The sequence below is a fragment of the Polyergus mexicanus genome, unplaced genomic scaffold, assembly GCF_030449975.1.
Source record: "Polyergus mexicanus isolate NDT 795.1 unplaced genomic scaffold, iyPolMexi1.0 SCAF_44, whole genome shotgun sequence".
Classification (NCBI taxonomy): Eukaryota; Metazoa; Arthropoda; class Insecta; order Hymenoptera; family Formicidae; genus Polyergus; species Polyergus mexicanus.
Window position 1 is genome coordinate 1 of NW_027223364.1, and position 13,892 is coordinate 13,892.

Below are 13,892 nucleotides of genomic sequence, written 5' to 3' on the forward strand. Positions count from 1 at the left end.
AAGCAGTGGTATCAACGCAGAGTACTCACAACGAAACCGGATCACTTATCTTATATGATTTTTCCTCGCAAACATTTGAAATATTTCTATACGATTGTGTGAACTACCCTTTTATAACAATGAGGTACGAGATAAAAATGATAATTGTTTGCATATACATAGTATATCTAACAATAAGTAATAATATACAGGGTATAACAGAGCGCCGTATCAGCAGTGGTATCAACGCAGAGTACTGTTTCATGCAAAAGTTGTAGAGCTCTAAGTGGCGCATTATATAATAATATTAGTATGACCTTGAAGAGCACCGACAAAAGAAATAATATCGATCCTATTAATAATTAGACTTATCACGCGAATAATAGGTTTTCGTTATGAATAATATGATGGTCCTTTGTCGAATAGGAGAAGACGCCAAATTATTCATAACGAGAACTTATTATTCGCGTGGTAAGTCTGATTATTAATAGGACCGAAATTATTTCTATTTCTTTCATTGAATGATGAGTGCACATATTATAAGCGCGTTAAGCTATAATGTATAATTTTATTGTGCCGTATTATCCATTTATATTTATCATTACGTCGTTATGCTTTAAATAGATTTACCGCTTGCATCTTCTTAATTCTTAATCTTTTTATCCGAGTTTCGTTTAAAAGGACTCGAAGTGGGTCAAAATGTTTGAACTATTTGTAACACATAGTTAATGTATTCCTAAAGAAAGATAGATAATAATTATTGTTCATGCTCTAAGTACAGCGTCCGGGCTTCAATTGATCTAGATTTTTATTTATTATTGATTCTCATCCATTATTTGAGCTTTTTTAACTACTTAATTTTTTAATTCTATTGACTTATTCAAACCCTTATATTTTCTTATCGTAATACGTGCGCGATTTTTATTGTAATATACGATCTTTTTTCTAGTTCAAATTTTTAAGTATTTAAATTAAATACGTAAATATATTTTAATTAAAAGAATAATAAACAATTAAACGCATTTAGACAACAAAATACGCTTAATAAATGTAAAATTGCAATAAATGTATTGTATATTATTTAATACGTGTGCACACATCACTAATGGAACAATAATTTAATAGTAATTACCGATCGTAAAAAATTTTCTGTCAAGAATAAAGCAAGAATCAAGTATTTATAAAATATTATCGTAACCGATTTGGCAAGTAACAATCATGATCAGCTGAATACGCAAGAAGATCGCAAATTATAAACGTGATGTCATTATGTGACGGTGCTATTCAAGGTTATACTAATATTATTATATAATGCGCCACTTAGAGCTCTACAACTTTTGCATGAAACATTTTTCACGAAAATGCGTTGTTTCTTCAAAAAACGGCTGATACGGCGCTCTGTTATACCCTGTATATTATTACTTATTGTTAGATATACTATGTATATGCAAACAATTATCATTTTTATCTCGTACCTCATTGTTATAAAAGGGTAGTTCACACAATCGTATAGAAATATTTCAAATGTTTGCGAGGAAAAATCATATAAGATAAGTGATCCGGTTTCGTTGTGTGTATTGCATTGCATATTATATATTGCTGGTTCGAGTCGCGCAAAACGAGAATTAAAAATAAAAATAAGATAAGATAAAATAATAAAGATTAAGACTTGAATAATAAAGATTAAGATGCATCATTTCGTGATCGAATCTTGTGTCGAGAAGAAGTAAAAACAATTATATAATATTCTGCTTTAAAAAAAAAGTTATTCTAAAACATCTTTTTTAAAGCATCTATTCTTCTCCTCTCTCTTTTTCTCGGTTATTTTATTATATTTAGTTATACTATATTTATATATAAAGCACGATAAATTATGATTTATAATTAGTAGTAAAGCGCAGCGATATTTGCTGAAAGTGACAAATATTTTGGCAAAACATTATTGTTTGCTCCGACGTAACAAACAGTAAGTACCGAAATCTTGCATTTTTTCAGTATCATTTAGATAAAATTCGTGGTTTTGCTTTTTATTTTTTTTAAGACACAAAGTAATTCGTGCAAAGTTAAAATGTAATAATTTAATAATAAAACTCATGAAACAAAATACGGGCGGATACTTAATTTTGCAAATTATAATTCTTTGAAACTCGGTTATATACTGTACATATATTTCAATTAAACAGTAATGATGGAGCGCTTATGCGCAAATGTACGTTTAATCAAAAATTTGAAATTCAATATTGCTTTAATATTTTGTGAACACGTATATATATCATATCTTTAAATTATTGTTAAACAAGCTGAAAATCATGCAAATTAGAAACTTGCGCATTACTTTCTAATTATTTTATTTTATCTCACAAAACTTAAGCTCCTTAAAGTAAGCGGGTTTTTCAACTTTTACTTCCCCATAGAGGAAACTTTGTGAGCGAAATAAAAAGATATAGAAGATAAAGAAGCAATATGCTATTTTCTAATTTACATACTTTTTTATTTTTATATAATTATAAATTATACATTTACATTGTAGATTATAGATTTTCAGTAATATAAAAATTCATTTAAGAAAAACTTAATTAATTTTATTATAAGAAAAGATAACACACAAGAAACATTGATAAACAGTTTAAAAGAACGGAGCTGTCAGTAATGCATTTTAATGACTTGATAGCTGTTTCAATACTAATATTCCGTTGTTGACCAAAACATTTTTGCACGTGCTGGAAATTATCTTCACTTTCAGCGTTTTTGATGATACTCTATTTATGTAAAAAAATTTAACCCGATATCTCAGAATTTGCGAAAATTATTTCCGAGTATAATTACGTATACAAACATTTTTCAAAAAATTCAAAATTTTATAGAAAATGGACTCTTTCACTGATGCTGACTCTGTCACCAAATTCATAACCAACCATCCTTTTATAATAATCTATCCATATAAAAAAATTTGATCAGATATCTCAAAAATTGCGGAAGTTAGAGGTTGTATAAACATTCTGTACATACATACATACATACACAGATACATACATTTTTTAGGAATATAATTTTTTGACGTTTTGGAACATTTTGAACACATTGGCATAAAAAAATTCGAAAAAATATTTTGTCACAAAAACAAAGCTTCCTCTATGAGGAAGTAAAAAAGAATAATTATACGTTTTAAACCGCAAAACTTTTTCAAGATCTCAATGAAATACGGTAGAAAAATAAAATATAAATAATTTATTGCATGAATATAAATAATTTATTTCGTGAATCTTTCGATTAATGAACACAGATTCCAAATTTGGACGAGTTACATAGAAATAATCGAGAAATGTTTTGCCGACGAAATATTCTCAAACACATTAATTTTATACTCAATTTTCATCGATGATATATATTTATATACACATTATATTCAATCTTCTTTAATAAAGTATCTTTATATAATTTTCTGAATTAATAAAGATAATAATGATATAAACATCGTGTCAATAAAATATTTGTCAATGTGTGAGTGTAAAATTCAATCTTACAAAGTATTTATAATAATTTATGCATTACATATTTGGTAACTTGGGCTGTTTAATATGTTTACAGGCTACAAAAATGGACATAATCTTTTTGACATTGTGCGCCTTGTTCATAGTTTTAATAATTCCCGCAATTATATCGATAGTACATCATCAATACGTTCTTCGACAAAAGCTCAAGAATATTCCTCAGATCGGTAGATTTCCTTTTGGCATGGCATTTAAATTAATGAAGCAAACGGACTATGGTGAAAAATCTTATACATAAGATATTGTTATTATATGCTTTTACAAATATTGTTTATATATATTTTTAGTAAAAAGTTTAAAGGAATTAAAAAATGAAAAAAAAAAATTGTCATTTACTTTAAACCAGTATAATAATTAGTAAATTTTGTCACAAAAACAAAGTAATACTAAATATCTAATTATGTGCTTATCGTAGAACGCAAACAATGGCTTGAGCAATATATGTTTCATTCTAAAGAAGGTATTTTTATAATTAGGGTTGGCATGAAACCGTTCATTAATATCTATAAACCCGAATTTTTAGAGGTAAGAATGAAAAGAATCTTACTAATAGTATAACAAAATCTTATATTAAAGTATCGGTTATATTTTTTGCGATGTAAATGTGTGTGTATAAATAGTAATTTAATATCGTAAGAAAACAAAACTTTTTTTCAATAGTTAAATAGAGTATACTTTCATAAGCATATCATTATAAATTATTAAAATGTTTTTTGATCTAATAGAGAAAAAGAATTTTAATCAGTAATACAATTGTTGTTATTGCATATATGTCCATATTTTGCTATTATAATGAATTATTTAATATTATAACAAAATAAAGAAACAAATTTAATATTAAAAATTAAATATGACAGATTTAACCAATAAAAATTTTATTAAATTAAAAATTTGTTAAATTTAACGAATTTAACAAGTTTAATGTTACAACAAAACTTCTTTTTTTTCGGTGAAATAGAAAAATTTTTGCTGATTCAATTTATTTATACAAAAATACAAATTTATTGTTAAAGTAAAATAATTTATTCTTAATAAGTGCTTTTAGCCGTTCATTGTTTTGGTGATTGTAAAATAAACAATAATTTATTATTTTAGAAAACAATATTATTTGTCTGTGTTTTATAGTATCGAATTTGTACGTGCGCAGATAGAGTCGATACATCTTACTGTTTATTTGAAAAGACTCTCTTGTTTGATGATTATTTGAATATGTTTATTTGAAAAGATAATTCACTTGATGATCTTTGCATCTTATATAGGAAGAAAAATATGCAGACTTAGCGGATGATATTTCACATCGCGGAAGTAAATTTAGATCTATAATATTGACAATGAAAAAAGATTTGGTTGAACAATTAATTTTTTTGTTAAAAATAATTTTGGTAAATTATGACGCGATAATCACAAAATGCGCGAATATCTCGAAAATCATCCGATGGTGGAAACAACCTCCGCTCGATCCTTGCGATGCATTTTTCGGCGGCCGCACGGGAAATATCGTGACTCGTTATGAGATTACGGGTACGGAGAAAATACGATACGTGGACGTGAGCTCTTTGTACTCTCTTTGTTCCCAATCGGCCATCCGGATATTTACGTCAGCGAGGAATGTTCCGCAATAATCGGAAGGGCACCGAATTATAATTTCGATACACTTGAAGGACTCATACGTTGCAGAGTACTCCCACCACGCGACCTATTTCACCCGGTACTCCCATATCGTGTGCAGGGAAAATTGCTTTTTGCTTTATGCCGCAGTTAAGAATTTATTGTTAAATAAAGAGAGAGCATAGGAAAATGAAAAGAACGGAGAAGAATTGCCAAAAACTTCGATAAATCTATGCTTTAGAGCAATTCGTCGTACCGCGTTTCACGAGATCGTAACACGGGACGAAACTAAAGTATGCGCGCCTGTATTACTAAAACGTAGATTTATCGATAGTCGAAATTCGCTACCGTATGGTTATGTATCTGAACAATGATTTTTCTATTTTTTCTCCACACTCTCTCTTTTATTGCTATATTATGTAATATACTTTTGTGTACTTTTCGCAGCGGTGAAAATAATCTTTTTGTAAATAAATATTAAATTATATGTAAATTTTTCATTGTACAATGTTCCATATTCCGCATAATATAAATAATGATGTTTTTTATTTTAAAGCAACCATGTGAAAATATTTTTCTTCCCTTCCTTTCTTCCCGACGTCTCAGTGACGTCATAGACTATGCCATAAGCCTCAGCGTCAAACAGTCTCAGGTACCCGTATATAATTCAAGTCCCTTTCTATCGTCTCCAGCGATGTTATTACCGTATGTCTACCTGTGCAGCGGGGCTCACTCTCCTCGGACAAGCGTACCCGTACATGCACGCACGTGTTCGTTACCACGTCATAGCATCTAGTTTATTCTAGCGGTACCTTATCCAATTTTTCTCTTTTCAACAGGAAAGGGTGGAAGAGGGCGGGCAACATATAGCGTACATCTCCCCTGGTTTTCCTCTAAGGGGGGCGATGGGACGATGTTGTATACCGCACGATATCTTTCGGTTTTCCGTAAAGGGAGGGGAGGCTGGGTGCCTTATGTCTAGACGCATCTCCAGTCTCGACGGTCGCCATTTTGTCGGTTGTTGTCCCCGTCTGCTTTCCGGCAGACATCTTGCCCGCTTTCTCCCACGCACTATTTTTTGGCTCGTTTTTTCAACCCGCTTTTTTAAATCGACGAAACCGACGGAACCAATCGGAGGACTGGGCACTATGGGGAGAACCAATCGTACTGTCAGGACCCCTATCTTAGCGCTGGACTACTCTCCACAAATACTACGTTTAACTTCTATTTTAATAAGTTTTCAGCTAGTTCAGCATACTAGGACCCTGTTTGGAGAGGCGGAGGACCCAGGTTCGAGCCCGAGCATGTTCACGCGACCGAAAAAATAAAAACAATAAAATAAATTTAAAAATTTTAAAAATTTTAAAGAAAAATTTAACGGGAAAATTGTCTCATAGACGTCCACGAGTCCCCTCCACTCTTTTTTTCCACAGACACCCTTAGGGGGGAGGGCCCCAAACCGACACAGCAGGGGGTCGGCGCCAGTGGCCGAGGAGTGGGGGTTTGTTTTGACGCCCCATAGTGCCCACTATCTACTGGTGCTTATCTTTTTCTACATATTTAGCAATTATATTTATCGTTTAAGGTCATTAATTCTGTAATAAATATCTTCATTTCTAGATGTAATTTTTGAATTCAGTGGAGAGAGAGGAGGAGATTGTATAAGCTTTTGCATATTCCCCTTTGTGTTTCAATATTGTTCCTATGATACGTGCAATACATATATACACATATTTGCATTGTTCCTATGATACGCATAATGTGTATACACACATATTTGAATTTTCTACATATAAAATATAAATCAAGAATATATAAAACTTATTTAAAAAGATTAAAGATAGTAAATAAAAAGAAGATTAGGATTTTTGCAATACCTTTTCTAAGTAGCGCTTTAACATTTTGTGGTTGGCACCTTCATGTTTCATATTTTATAAAACTGCACTGTAAGCTTCTGTTTTAATCAACGCAGCTGCTAAATTATTATAAACTTTTATACGTTCCTATAATAAAATCTGCAATTTAGTATCATTAATCAATTCTTCCTCCTCATTTTGATTCATATTTGAATTACTTTTTGTTGATGACAGATATTCTAATGTTCTCTGATAACATTATACTGCAAAAGGCAGCTCAATTCAAATAATCAATTTCCACGTTTTTCATTGTTTTAAAAAATAAGTTCAACCAATATCAAAAAAAGATAAATAGATTAATAATAAGTCTTGTCCCTAGAGAATTTAATCTAAGAAAATAAATAACCTTTATTATATAATTTATAAACAAAATTATTACCTTATTTCTCTTCTTTGACTAATGCTTAACATTCCTATTTCAAGTTCTATGACGCTATAACTGTGACGCTTTCAATTCAATTGTATATAATGTAATATTTTTGATAGAATTCCCAAAATATGTTTTGCTATATTAACGTAGATATGTAACTCATTGTTTAGCCATTTATAAGTAACCTAAAAATATTAATAAAAAATAACTCTAAAAAATAAAAACCTTCAAAAAATCAAAAATCAAAACTAAATGAAATCAATAGTTAACTAGCCAAGTATTTAGAAGCAATTCAGTTTATAAACATTTGTAATTTGAAATAGTATTTGTCATAAAATCAATCTTGTATTTATAGAAATGTTATAGACAGATTCACAGATTCACGGGTTTCTATGAAATTAAAACACATTTTATTTTTATTAACAGAAATGTGATTTTCAAAATAAGTTCAACAATTTTGAATATTGTACAATATATCACAAATTACACTATTATAGAGTTTATTAAGGGTATTATATGCTATATATCAAATCATATTGTTGATGTTAAGTGCGATTAAAATTCCTTTGATTTGCAAAGTATATCTTACAGGATGTATAATTCAAAAGAAAATTTTTTGTAAACTCAAAGTCGCATAAAACAAACTTACACCAAAGCAAAGTATAAGAACTTGGCGTGCCCGGGTCGTATTAAAATATATCGTCCCAGATTTGTATCGTTCATACAATATTTCATGTTATATGAAAATTTTTGCATATATATTTTTAGAAATTAAAATAATTTTATATATTTATAATATATACACGTCTTAATGCGACCCGGGGAACGCCAAGTTTTTATACTTTATATATATATCTACAATGGATATCATTTACGGATAGACCTTAAATATTACTCTATATGTTTGTGGATATTATTCCTTTCTTTCATATGATTCGATATTTTTCTATCAGGTTTGTAGAACTTATAAAAGGAGATTACAGAGAGAGGTGTTTAAAACTTCATCCAAAAGAATGAAGGTGGATGATATATTTTACCGTATATATCAACCAATTCAGCGAGATAACAATGATGAGAATAATGATGAATCTATTGATTTGGATGAAAATGATGTGCGCAATGGCTTTGATGAAGCTAATTTTATAAAATTTATAAATGATAATGAGAATATACAATTCACCAGTGATAAAGAGCACAATGATAGCGAAGAGGATACAGATATTCAATCTAATGTCAGCTTACAGAGTGAAAAACAGGATAATAATTCCGATAATAGCAAAGATGAAAATGAAAATGTTCTTATTATTAATGAGGATGAGAAAGAACAGTATCTTATTCAATTAATTCGAAAGTGGGCTTTAGAGGGTGGGCATCTTTCTATGAAAAAACTGGATAATCTACTTAAAAAATTAAGTACTGTTTTTATTCATATACCTAAATCATATAAAACTCTGTTGAGTACTCCAGTAAATTTAGAGATACATGAATTTAATGATGGATCTATATTGGAAAGGATCAATATTGGAAAGGTATCACAATTCCGATTGGATAGTCTTCATCTTGTACATCTGGGTGTCTTTAAAAGGTTGATCACAGCTTGGTGTAAATGGAATGGTTTATGGAAACTTCATAAAATTACTGTTGCTGCAATATCAAGAACATTAGAATTTCTTTCAGATTATTGCCCTCAAGATTTTAACAGGAAGTCACGATCGTTAGAAGAATTGAAATTTTTCAAAGGAACAGAATTTCGTAGATTATGCTTGTATGATGGTATCCTAGTTTTTAGGAACTTTTTGAATGTAAATATTTACAAGCATTTTCTTTTATTACATTCAGCTATATATATATTATCAAATCCTGTTCTGGTTCATTCTATGAATGATTATGCAAATCAGTTATTAAGAATATTTATTATACATGCTGCTACTATATGTATGAAAGAATTTCTTTCTGGCTTGTCAACGGTTTGCCTATGTACAGGGGCCGCGACGCTACCAAGTAGCTTATCCGGAGTTTTATGTCTAATAAAGTTTCAATTAAAATTCCTCAGAAACCAAGCTATTAATAAAAAATCTGACGGCACTTTTCTTATACAATGTGGATGCAAGTTTTCGATTGCGACCAGTTTGAATAAGATTAGTGCAGTCAATCCTGAGGAATGATAATCGTATACCAGAAATGTGACATTTTTCGTTCTTCATCATTATCATAATAAGATAAGTTTCAGACTCTCACGTACGTATGCTCGCACGCACACACGCAAAGCGAGTTTGTCCCTCAAGGCGCGTTTGCAGCGCTCATGTACGATTATTCGCTTGAGTGTGCAAATACGCCTTGAGAGACAATGTGTATGTGCGTGCATACGTATATGATACGTATCAAGCAGTACGCGGTAGCATCGCGACGTCAAGATATAATAACTTTATAAGGTTAATGTTCGCGACGTCAAGATATAATAACATTATAAGGTTAATGTTATATTTGAATCTGAACATAAACATTTTGCCCAACTACTTTGCAGTGTTCACTTCTAATTTTCTGTTTGCACACCTTTTCCCATAAGTTTCATTATCTTGTTTACGCCATGGGGCATTGGCCAACCATGTTTTCATGGTTTCTTCTGCTTCGAAAAGTTCTGTATCATCAAATTTGATCAACAATGAACCTGAAACAGATATATGGAATCACATTCAAATCAATAGTACAAAACATAATTCAGAAAAATATCTATTCTGATGTGTGATCACATTGATGTTGTTTTATTTTATGTCAGGAAATTAAATCAGGTAATTGCATAATATTAAAACCTGTATAAAAAATATATCATGAATAACTCTCACCTTGTATGGCCTCCCATATCTTCAATTTATAAAAGGTTTGTTTTGTGTTCTGCCCTTTAAAACTCATTGTGGATGCCATCGAGTTTGTAAGAACTTTTACAGCAATTTTGACAGTAGATTTGGCTACCTCCTTGGATGTGACAAAAGAACTGAAATAATCGCACTAGAAAAAATAGAGAAAGAGAGAGATACGATAAGAATAGAAATAAATAACAATAGAAAATATCTTATATCATCAATTGGCCATAAATTCTTTTATCTCTCAACTTCTCTCTTTCAAATTAAAATGCTAAAAATGCAATTATTAATTAATTATATGTTCCAACATTTAACTAAAGTTCCATTAAACCAAGTCTTCCTGTTTTTTATTTAATTTAAATGATTTAACATACTTCATATTTTTAACATTATCTTCTTATGTTTAACTTCTTATCCTTAACATTACTTCTTAGTTAATTCTTGTTTAATTGTGCGTGAAAGGATAACATAGTTTTATGAATTTTTACTTAATTTATAAAGAAAATTTTATATGGAGTTTGTAAATATAATGTTGGTTCTTCCAATAGGATCAAAAATAAGATCTCAAGATATCAAGATATAATCTCAAAATAATGGAAAAATAATATTCTTTACAAGGAAATATAAAATATGATTAATGATGCACTTCCAGAATGCTTTCATGAGCTTGCAATTGTTGAGAATAATTGATTCATAACTAAACTTTTAGCATTTGTAACAGAGAGAAGGAGGGAAAGAGAAAAGTTGAAAAAATAATTTCATAGTTAGGTAATATATCCCAAATAACCAAGCCTGATTAATCATATTGATTATTGCATATTGCTGTCACGTTGCCAACAATAATACAGTTGTTTGCTGTCATGTTGCCAACAACTGCATTATTATTGGCAACATGACAGCAATCTCACAGACACTTGGCTATCTAAGTACGATGCTAAACATGTTAAAAACAGTAAGTATTATTATATAATAACATTTCATTTTTGAAACAATTCCGTAAAGAGTTCAGATATACTAATACACTACCCTAACAGCACACATGTCCAGAGGATATCCAGAGGTTATCCAGAGAATGTTTAATATCCTCTGGATGTCCTCTGGATACTCTCCGAATGTTCTCCGGAGAAGGTGTGTTGTTAGGGTAATTAAATAATAATTTAGGCTTTTTCTCTTGAAAAATGGCACATTAGATACAATTAGTACATATTAAAAAGTGATTAAATATAAAAGTAAATAAATGATTATACATATATATATATATATATATATATATGTATATATATATATATATATATATATCGACATAAAAATAGATGTTTGCTCACCACAGCTGCAAAATTGTTCTCATCTTCTAAAAATGTTTCCAATAAATTCAATTGATCTTCTGTCTTGACAGGCAGAGCTGGAAGATTTATAGGTTTTTGAAGTCTCTTTTCATTCGGAAGAAGAGATCTATTGAGGCTGCCTTGATTCATAATGATTGTATCTGTCTTCTTATTAATTTCTTCTAATCGAACATATATTCTCTCACATAGCTTTGCCACTTTTAATATCTTATCTTTTTCACCAATATTAAAAAAGAAATAAATATAATACATTTTTAAAAAATCATATTTTATAAAATTTTATAAGAAAACTTATCAACATCAGGATTTTCAGAAGAATTTTTTGCTGGGAAAGTAAAAAGAATGCGCTGATGAAATCCAGACTTCAGGAGACTGAAAGCGTCTCGTTTGCGCAGGAGAGCCATGAAAAACTGCAGAGGAACTTGGAACATGCTGCATAGTATCTCTACACTGGCGTTTCTTATTTGGTGTGTCATTCTGTTCACTATATGCAAAGTTCTCTTCATCTACATCCAAAGAGGAAACACAGCTTTGTGGCAGGATACTTTCTGCAGTTACTAGTGATGTCTCCTTAATAGGTGATTGTACTTTGTCCTTACGAAATGATTTTCTGTCACTGTTATAATTGGATTCATGTGCAATTAACATAGTGTGACTAACAAAAGTATTGTTATTCATCTCCCATGTCCTCTTTAGTTTCTCAAAAACATTGCTTTTTGAGCATGCCTAAACAAATAATTTTTGAACTTGCAATATGATTTTTTTAAATTAAGTTTAATATTTATTACAAACATATGACTCACTTTTGAAGGAGGAAAGGAAGTCATTGGAAAAAGACGATTATTAAGCTCGTTTTCTGGTTTTTGTATTATATCCTTCCTGACCGGTACACGTTTGAAAGGAATATTTGGCGGTGCTGGAAATGATTTCTTGCTACGCTTTACAATTTCTTCAGAATCGGTGTCTTCAAAAAGTTGATTTCGTACTTTTTTTCGTTTTCCCCTTCCAGCTTCTTTTTCAGTCTCATAGGCTGAACCTTCCTCCACAAAACCTTTAACAGCACCTCTTGCTTTTATATAGATATCTGCAATAAAATGGAGGAAATAAACATTAGGATAGTATATAAAAATAAATAATAAGGATTAATAATTAGGATAGTAGAAAAAATAAATAATAAATGTTTACATAATAATTCAAGTGATTTCAAAATTCACTTACCGTAATACCTTAGGACCTCAATTGAATATTTTGACCAAGATCGGTCTACTGGTTTTTCCTTCCTAACAAAATTGCCAGCATCTTGATTAGATGGAGGCCAATAAGTTTCTTCCTCATCACTTTTATCATCTTCGCGTGCAAACTTTAATACTGCAAACTAAATTACAAGATTAAACATTAGCGATTTTAGCTAGTTTTAAATTATATGATATAAATAATAAAATTATGCATGCATACTTTTATATAGAAAAATTTTGGACTGTGAAGAGTGCGGTTTAAGATTATTGTAATGCTTGAAAAACTGAAAATGTATGCAATAATGGCATACATAAAAAAGAGTCACAATCTGGCAAAAGCCAACATTTAGCTTTTATTTCAGATATTGACAAAATTCTCATATTTTCACTTATTTGAGAGACAGACACGATTCCAAGAATAAATGAAGGAAGAGGATATGTGTAAAAATTCTTAGTTTTTTGGAATACTCTTCCCACTAAAAATATTAAGTTTTCACTGTAAACAATATCTTCAAGTATTATTATTTCGTCAATAATTGTTATGAAGCATGAATCCTTTTTCCCAGTTTGTAGAGAATAACATCATCTATTGAAATACGCTTATAGTGTTCTCCATGCACAACTTCAGTTTGCGGTGTCTGTCTTTTAGATAATGTAATTTTTGGGGTATTAGTTTCTAATATGACTGGTACAGATACATTTCTCTCCAAATCTCTATTGACAACCTGATGTAAAGGCTTGTATCCAGATTGAAGTAAGTCCTTAATGGATTTCAGAAAATTTTCATATCTAAATGCACTGAAACGTTCTAAATGGCCATGTAAGGCACATTCTTCTGCCAAATGAGATAATGCATGAACATTGTATACTACAAACTTCTTCCCCTATATAGTAGCAGCATGTGTAATAAATGTTCTTAATAACTGATTTGCATAATCATTCATAGAATGAACCAGAACAGGATTTGATAATATATATATAGCTGAATGTAATAAAAGAAAATGCTTGTAAATATTTACATTCAAA

General features: G+C 30.1%; 1 pseudogene; it reads right to left on the bottom strand.

Moving 5' to 3' along the window:
- Positions 1-10,323: 10,323 nt before the first annotated feature.
- On the bottom strand, positions 10,324-13,212 carry LOC138943814 (uncharacterized; annotated as a pseudogene).
- Between the last annotated feature and the right edge of the window lie 680 nt (positions 13,213-13,892).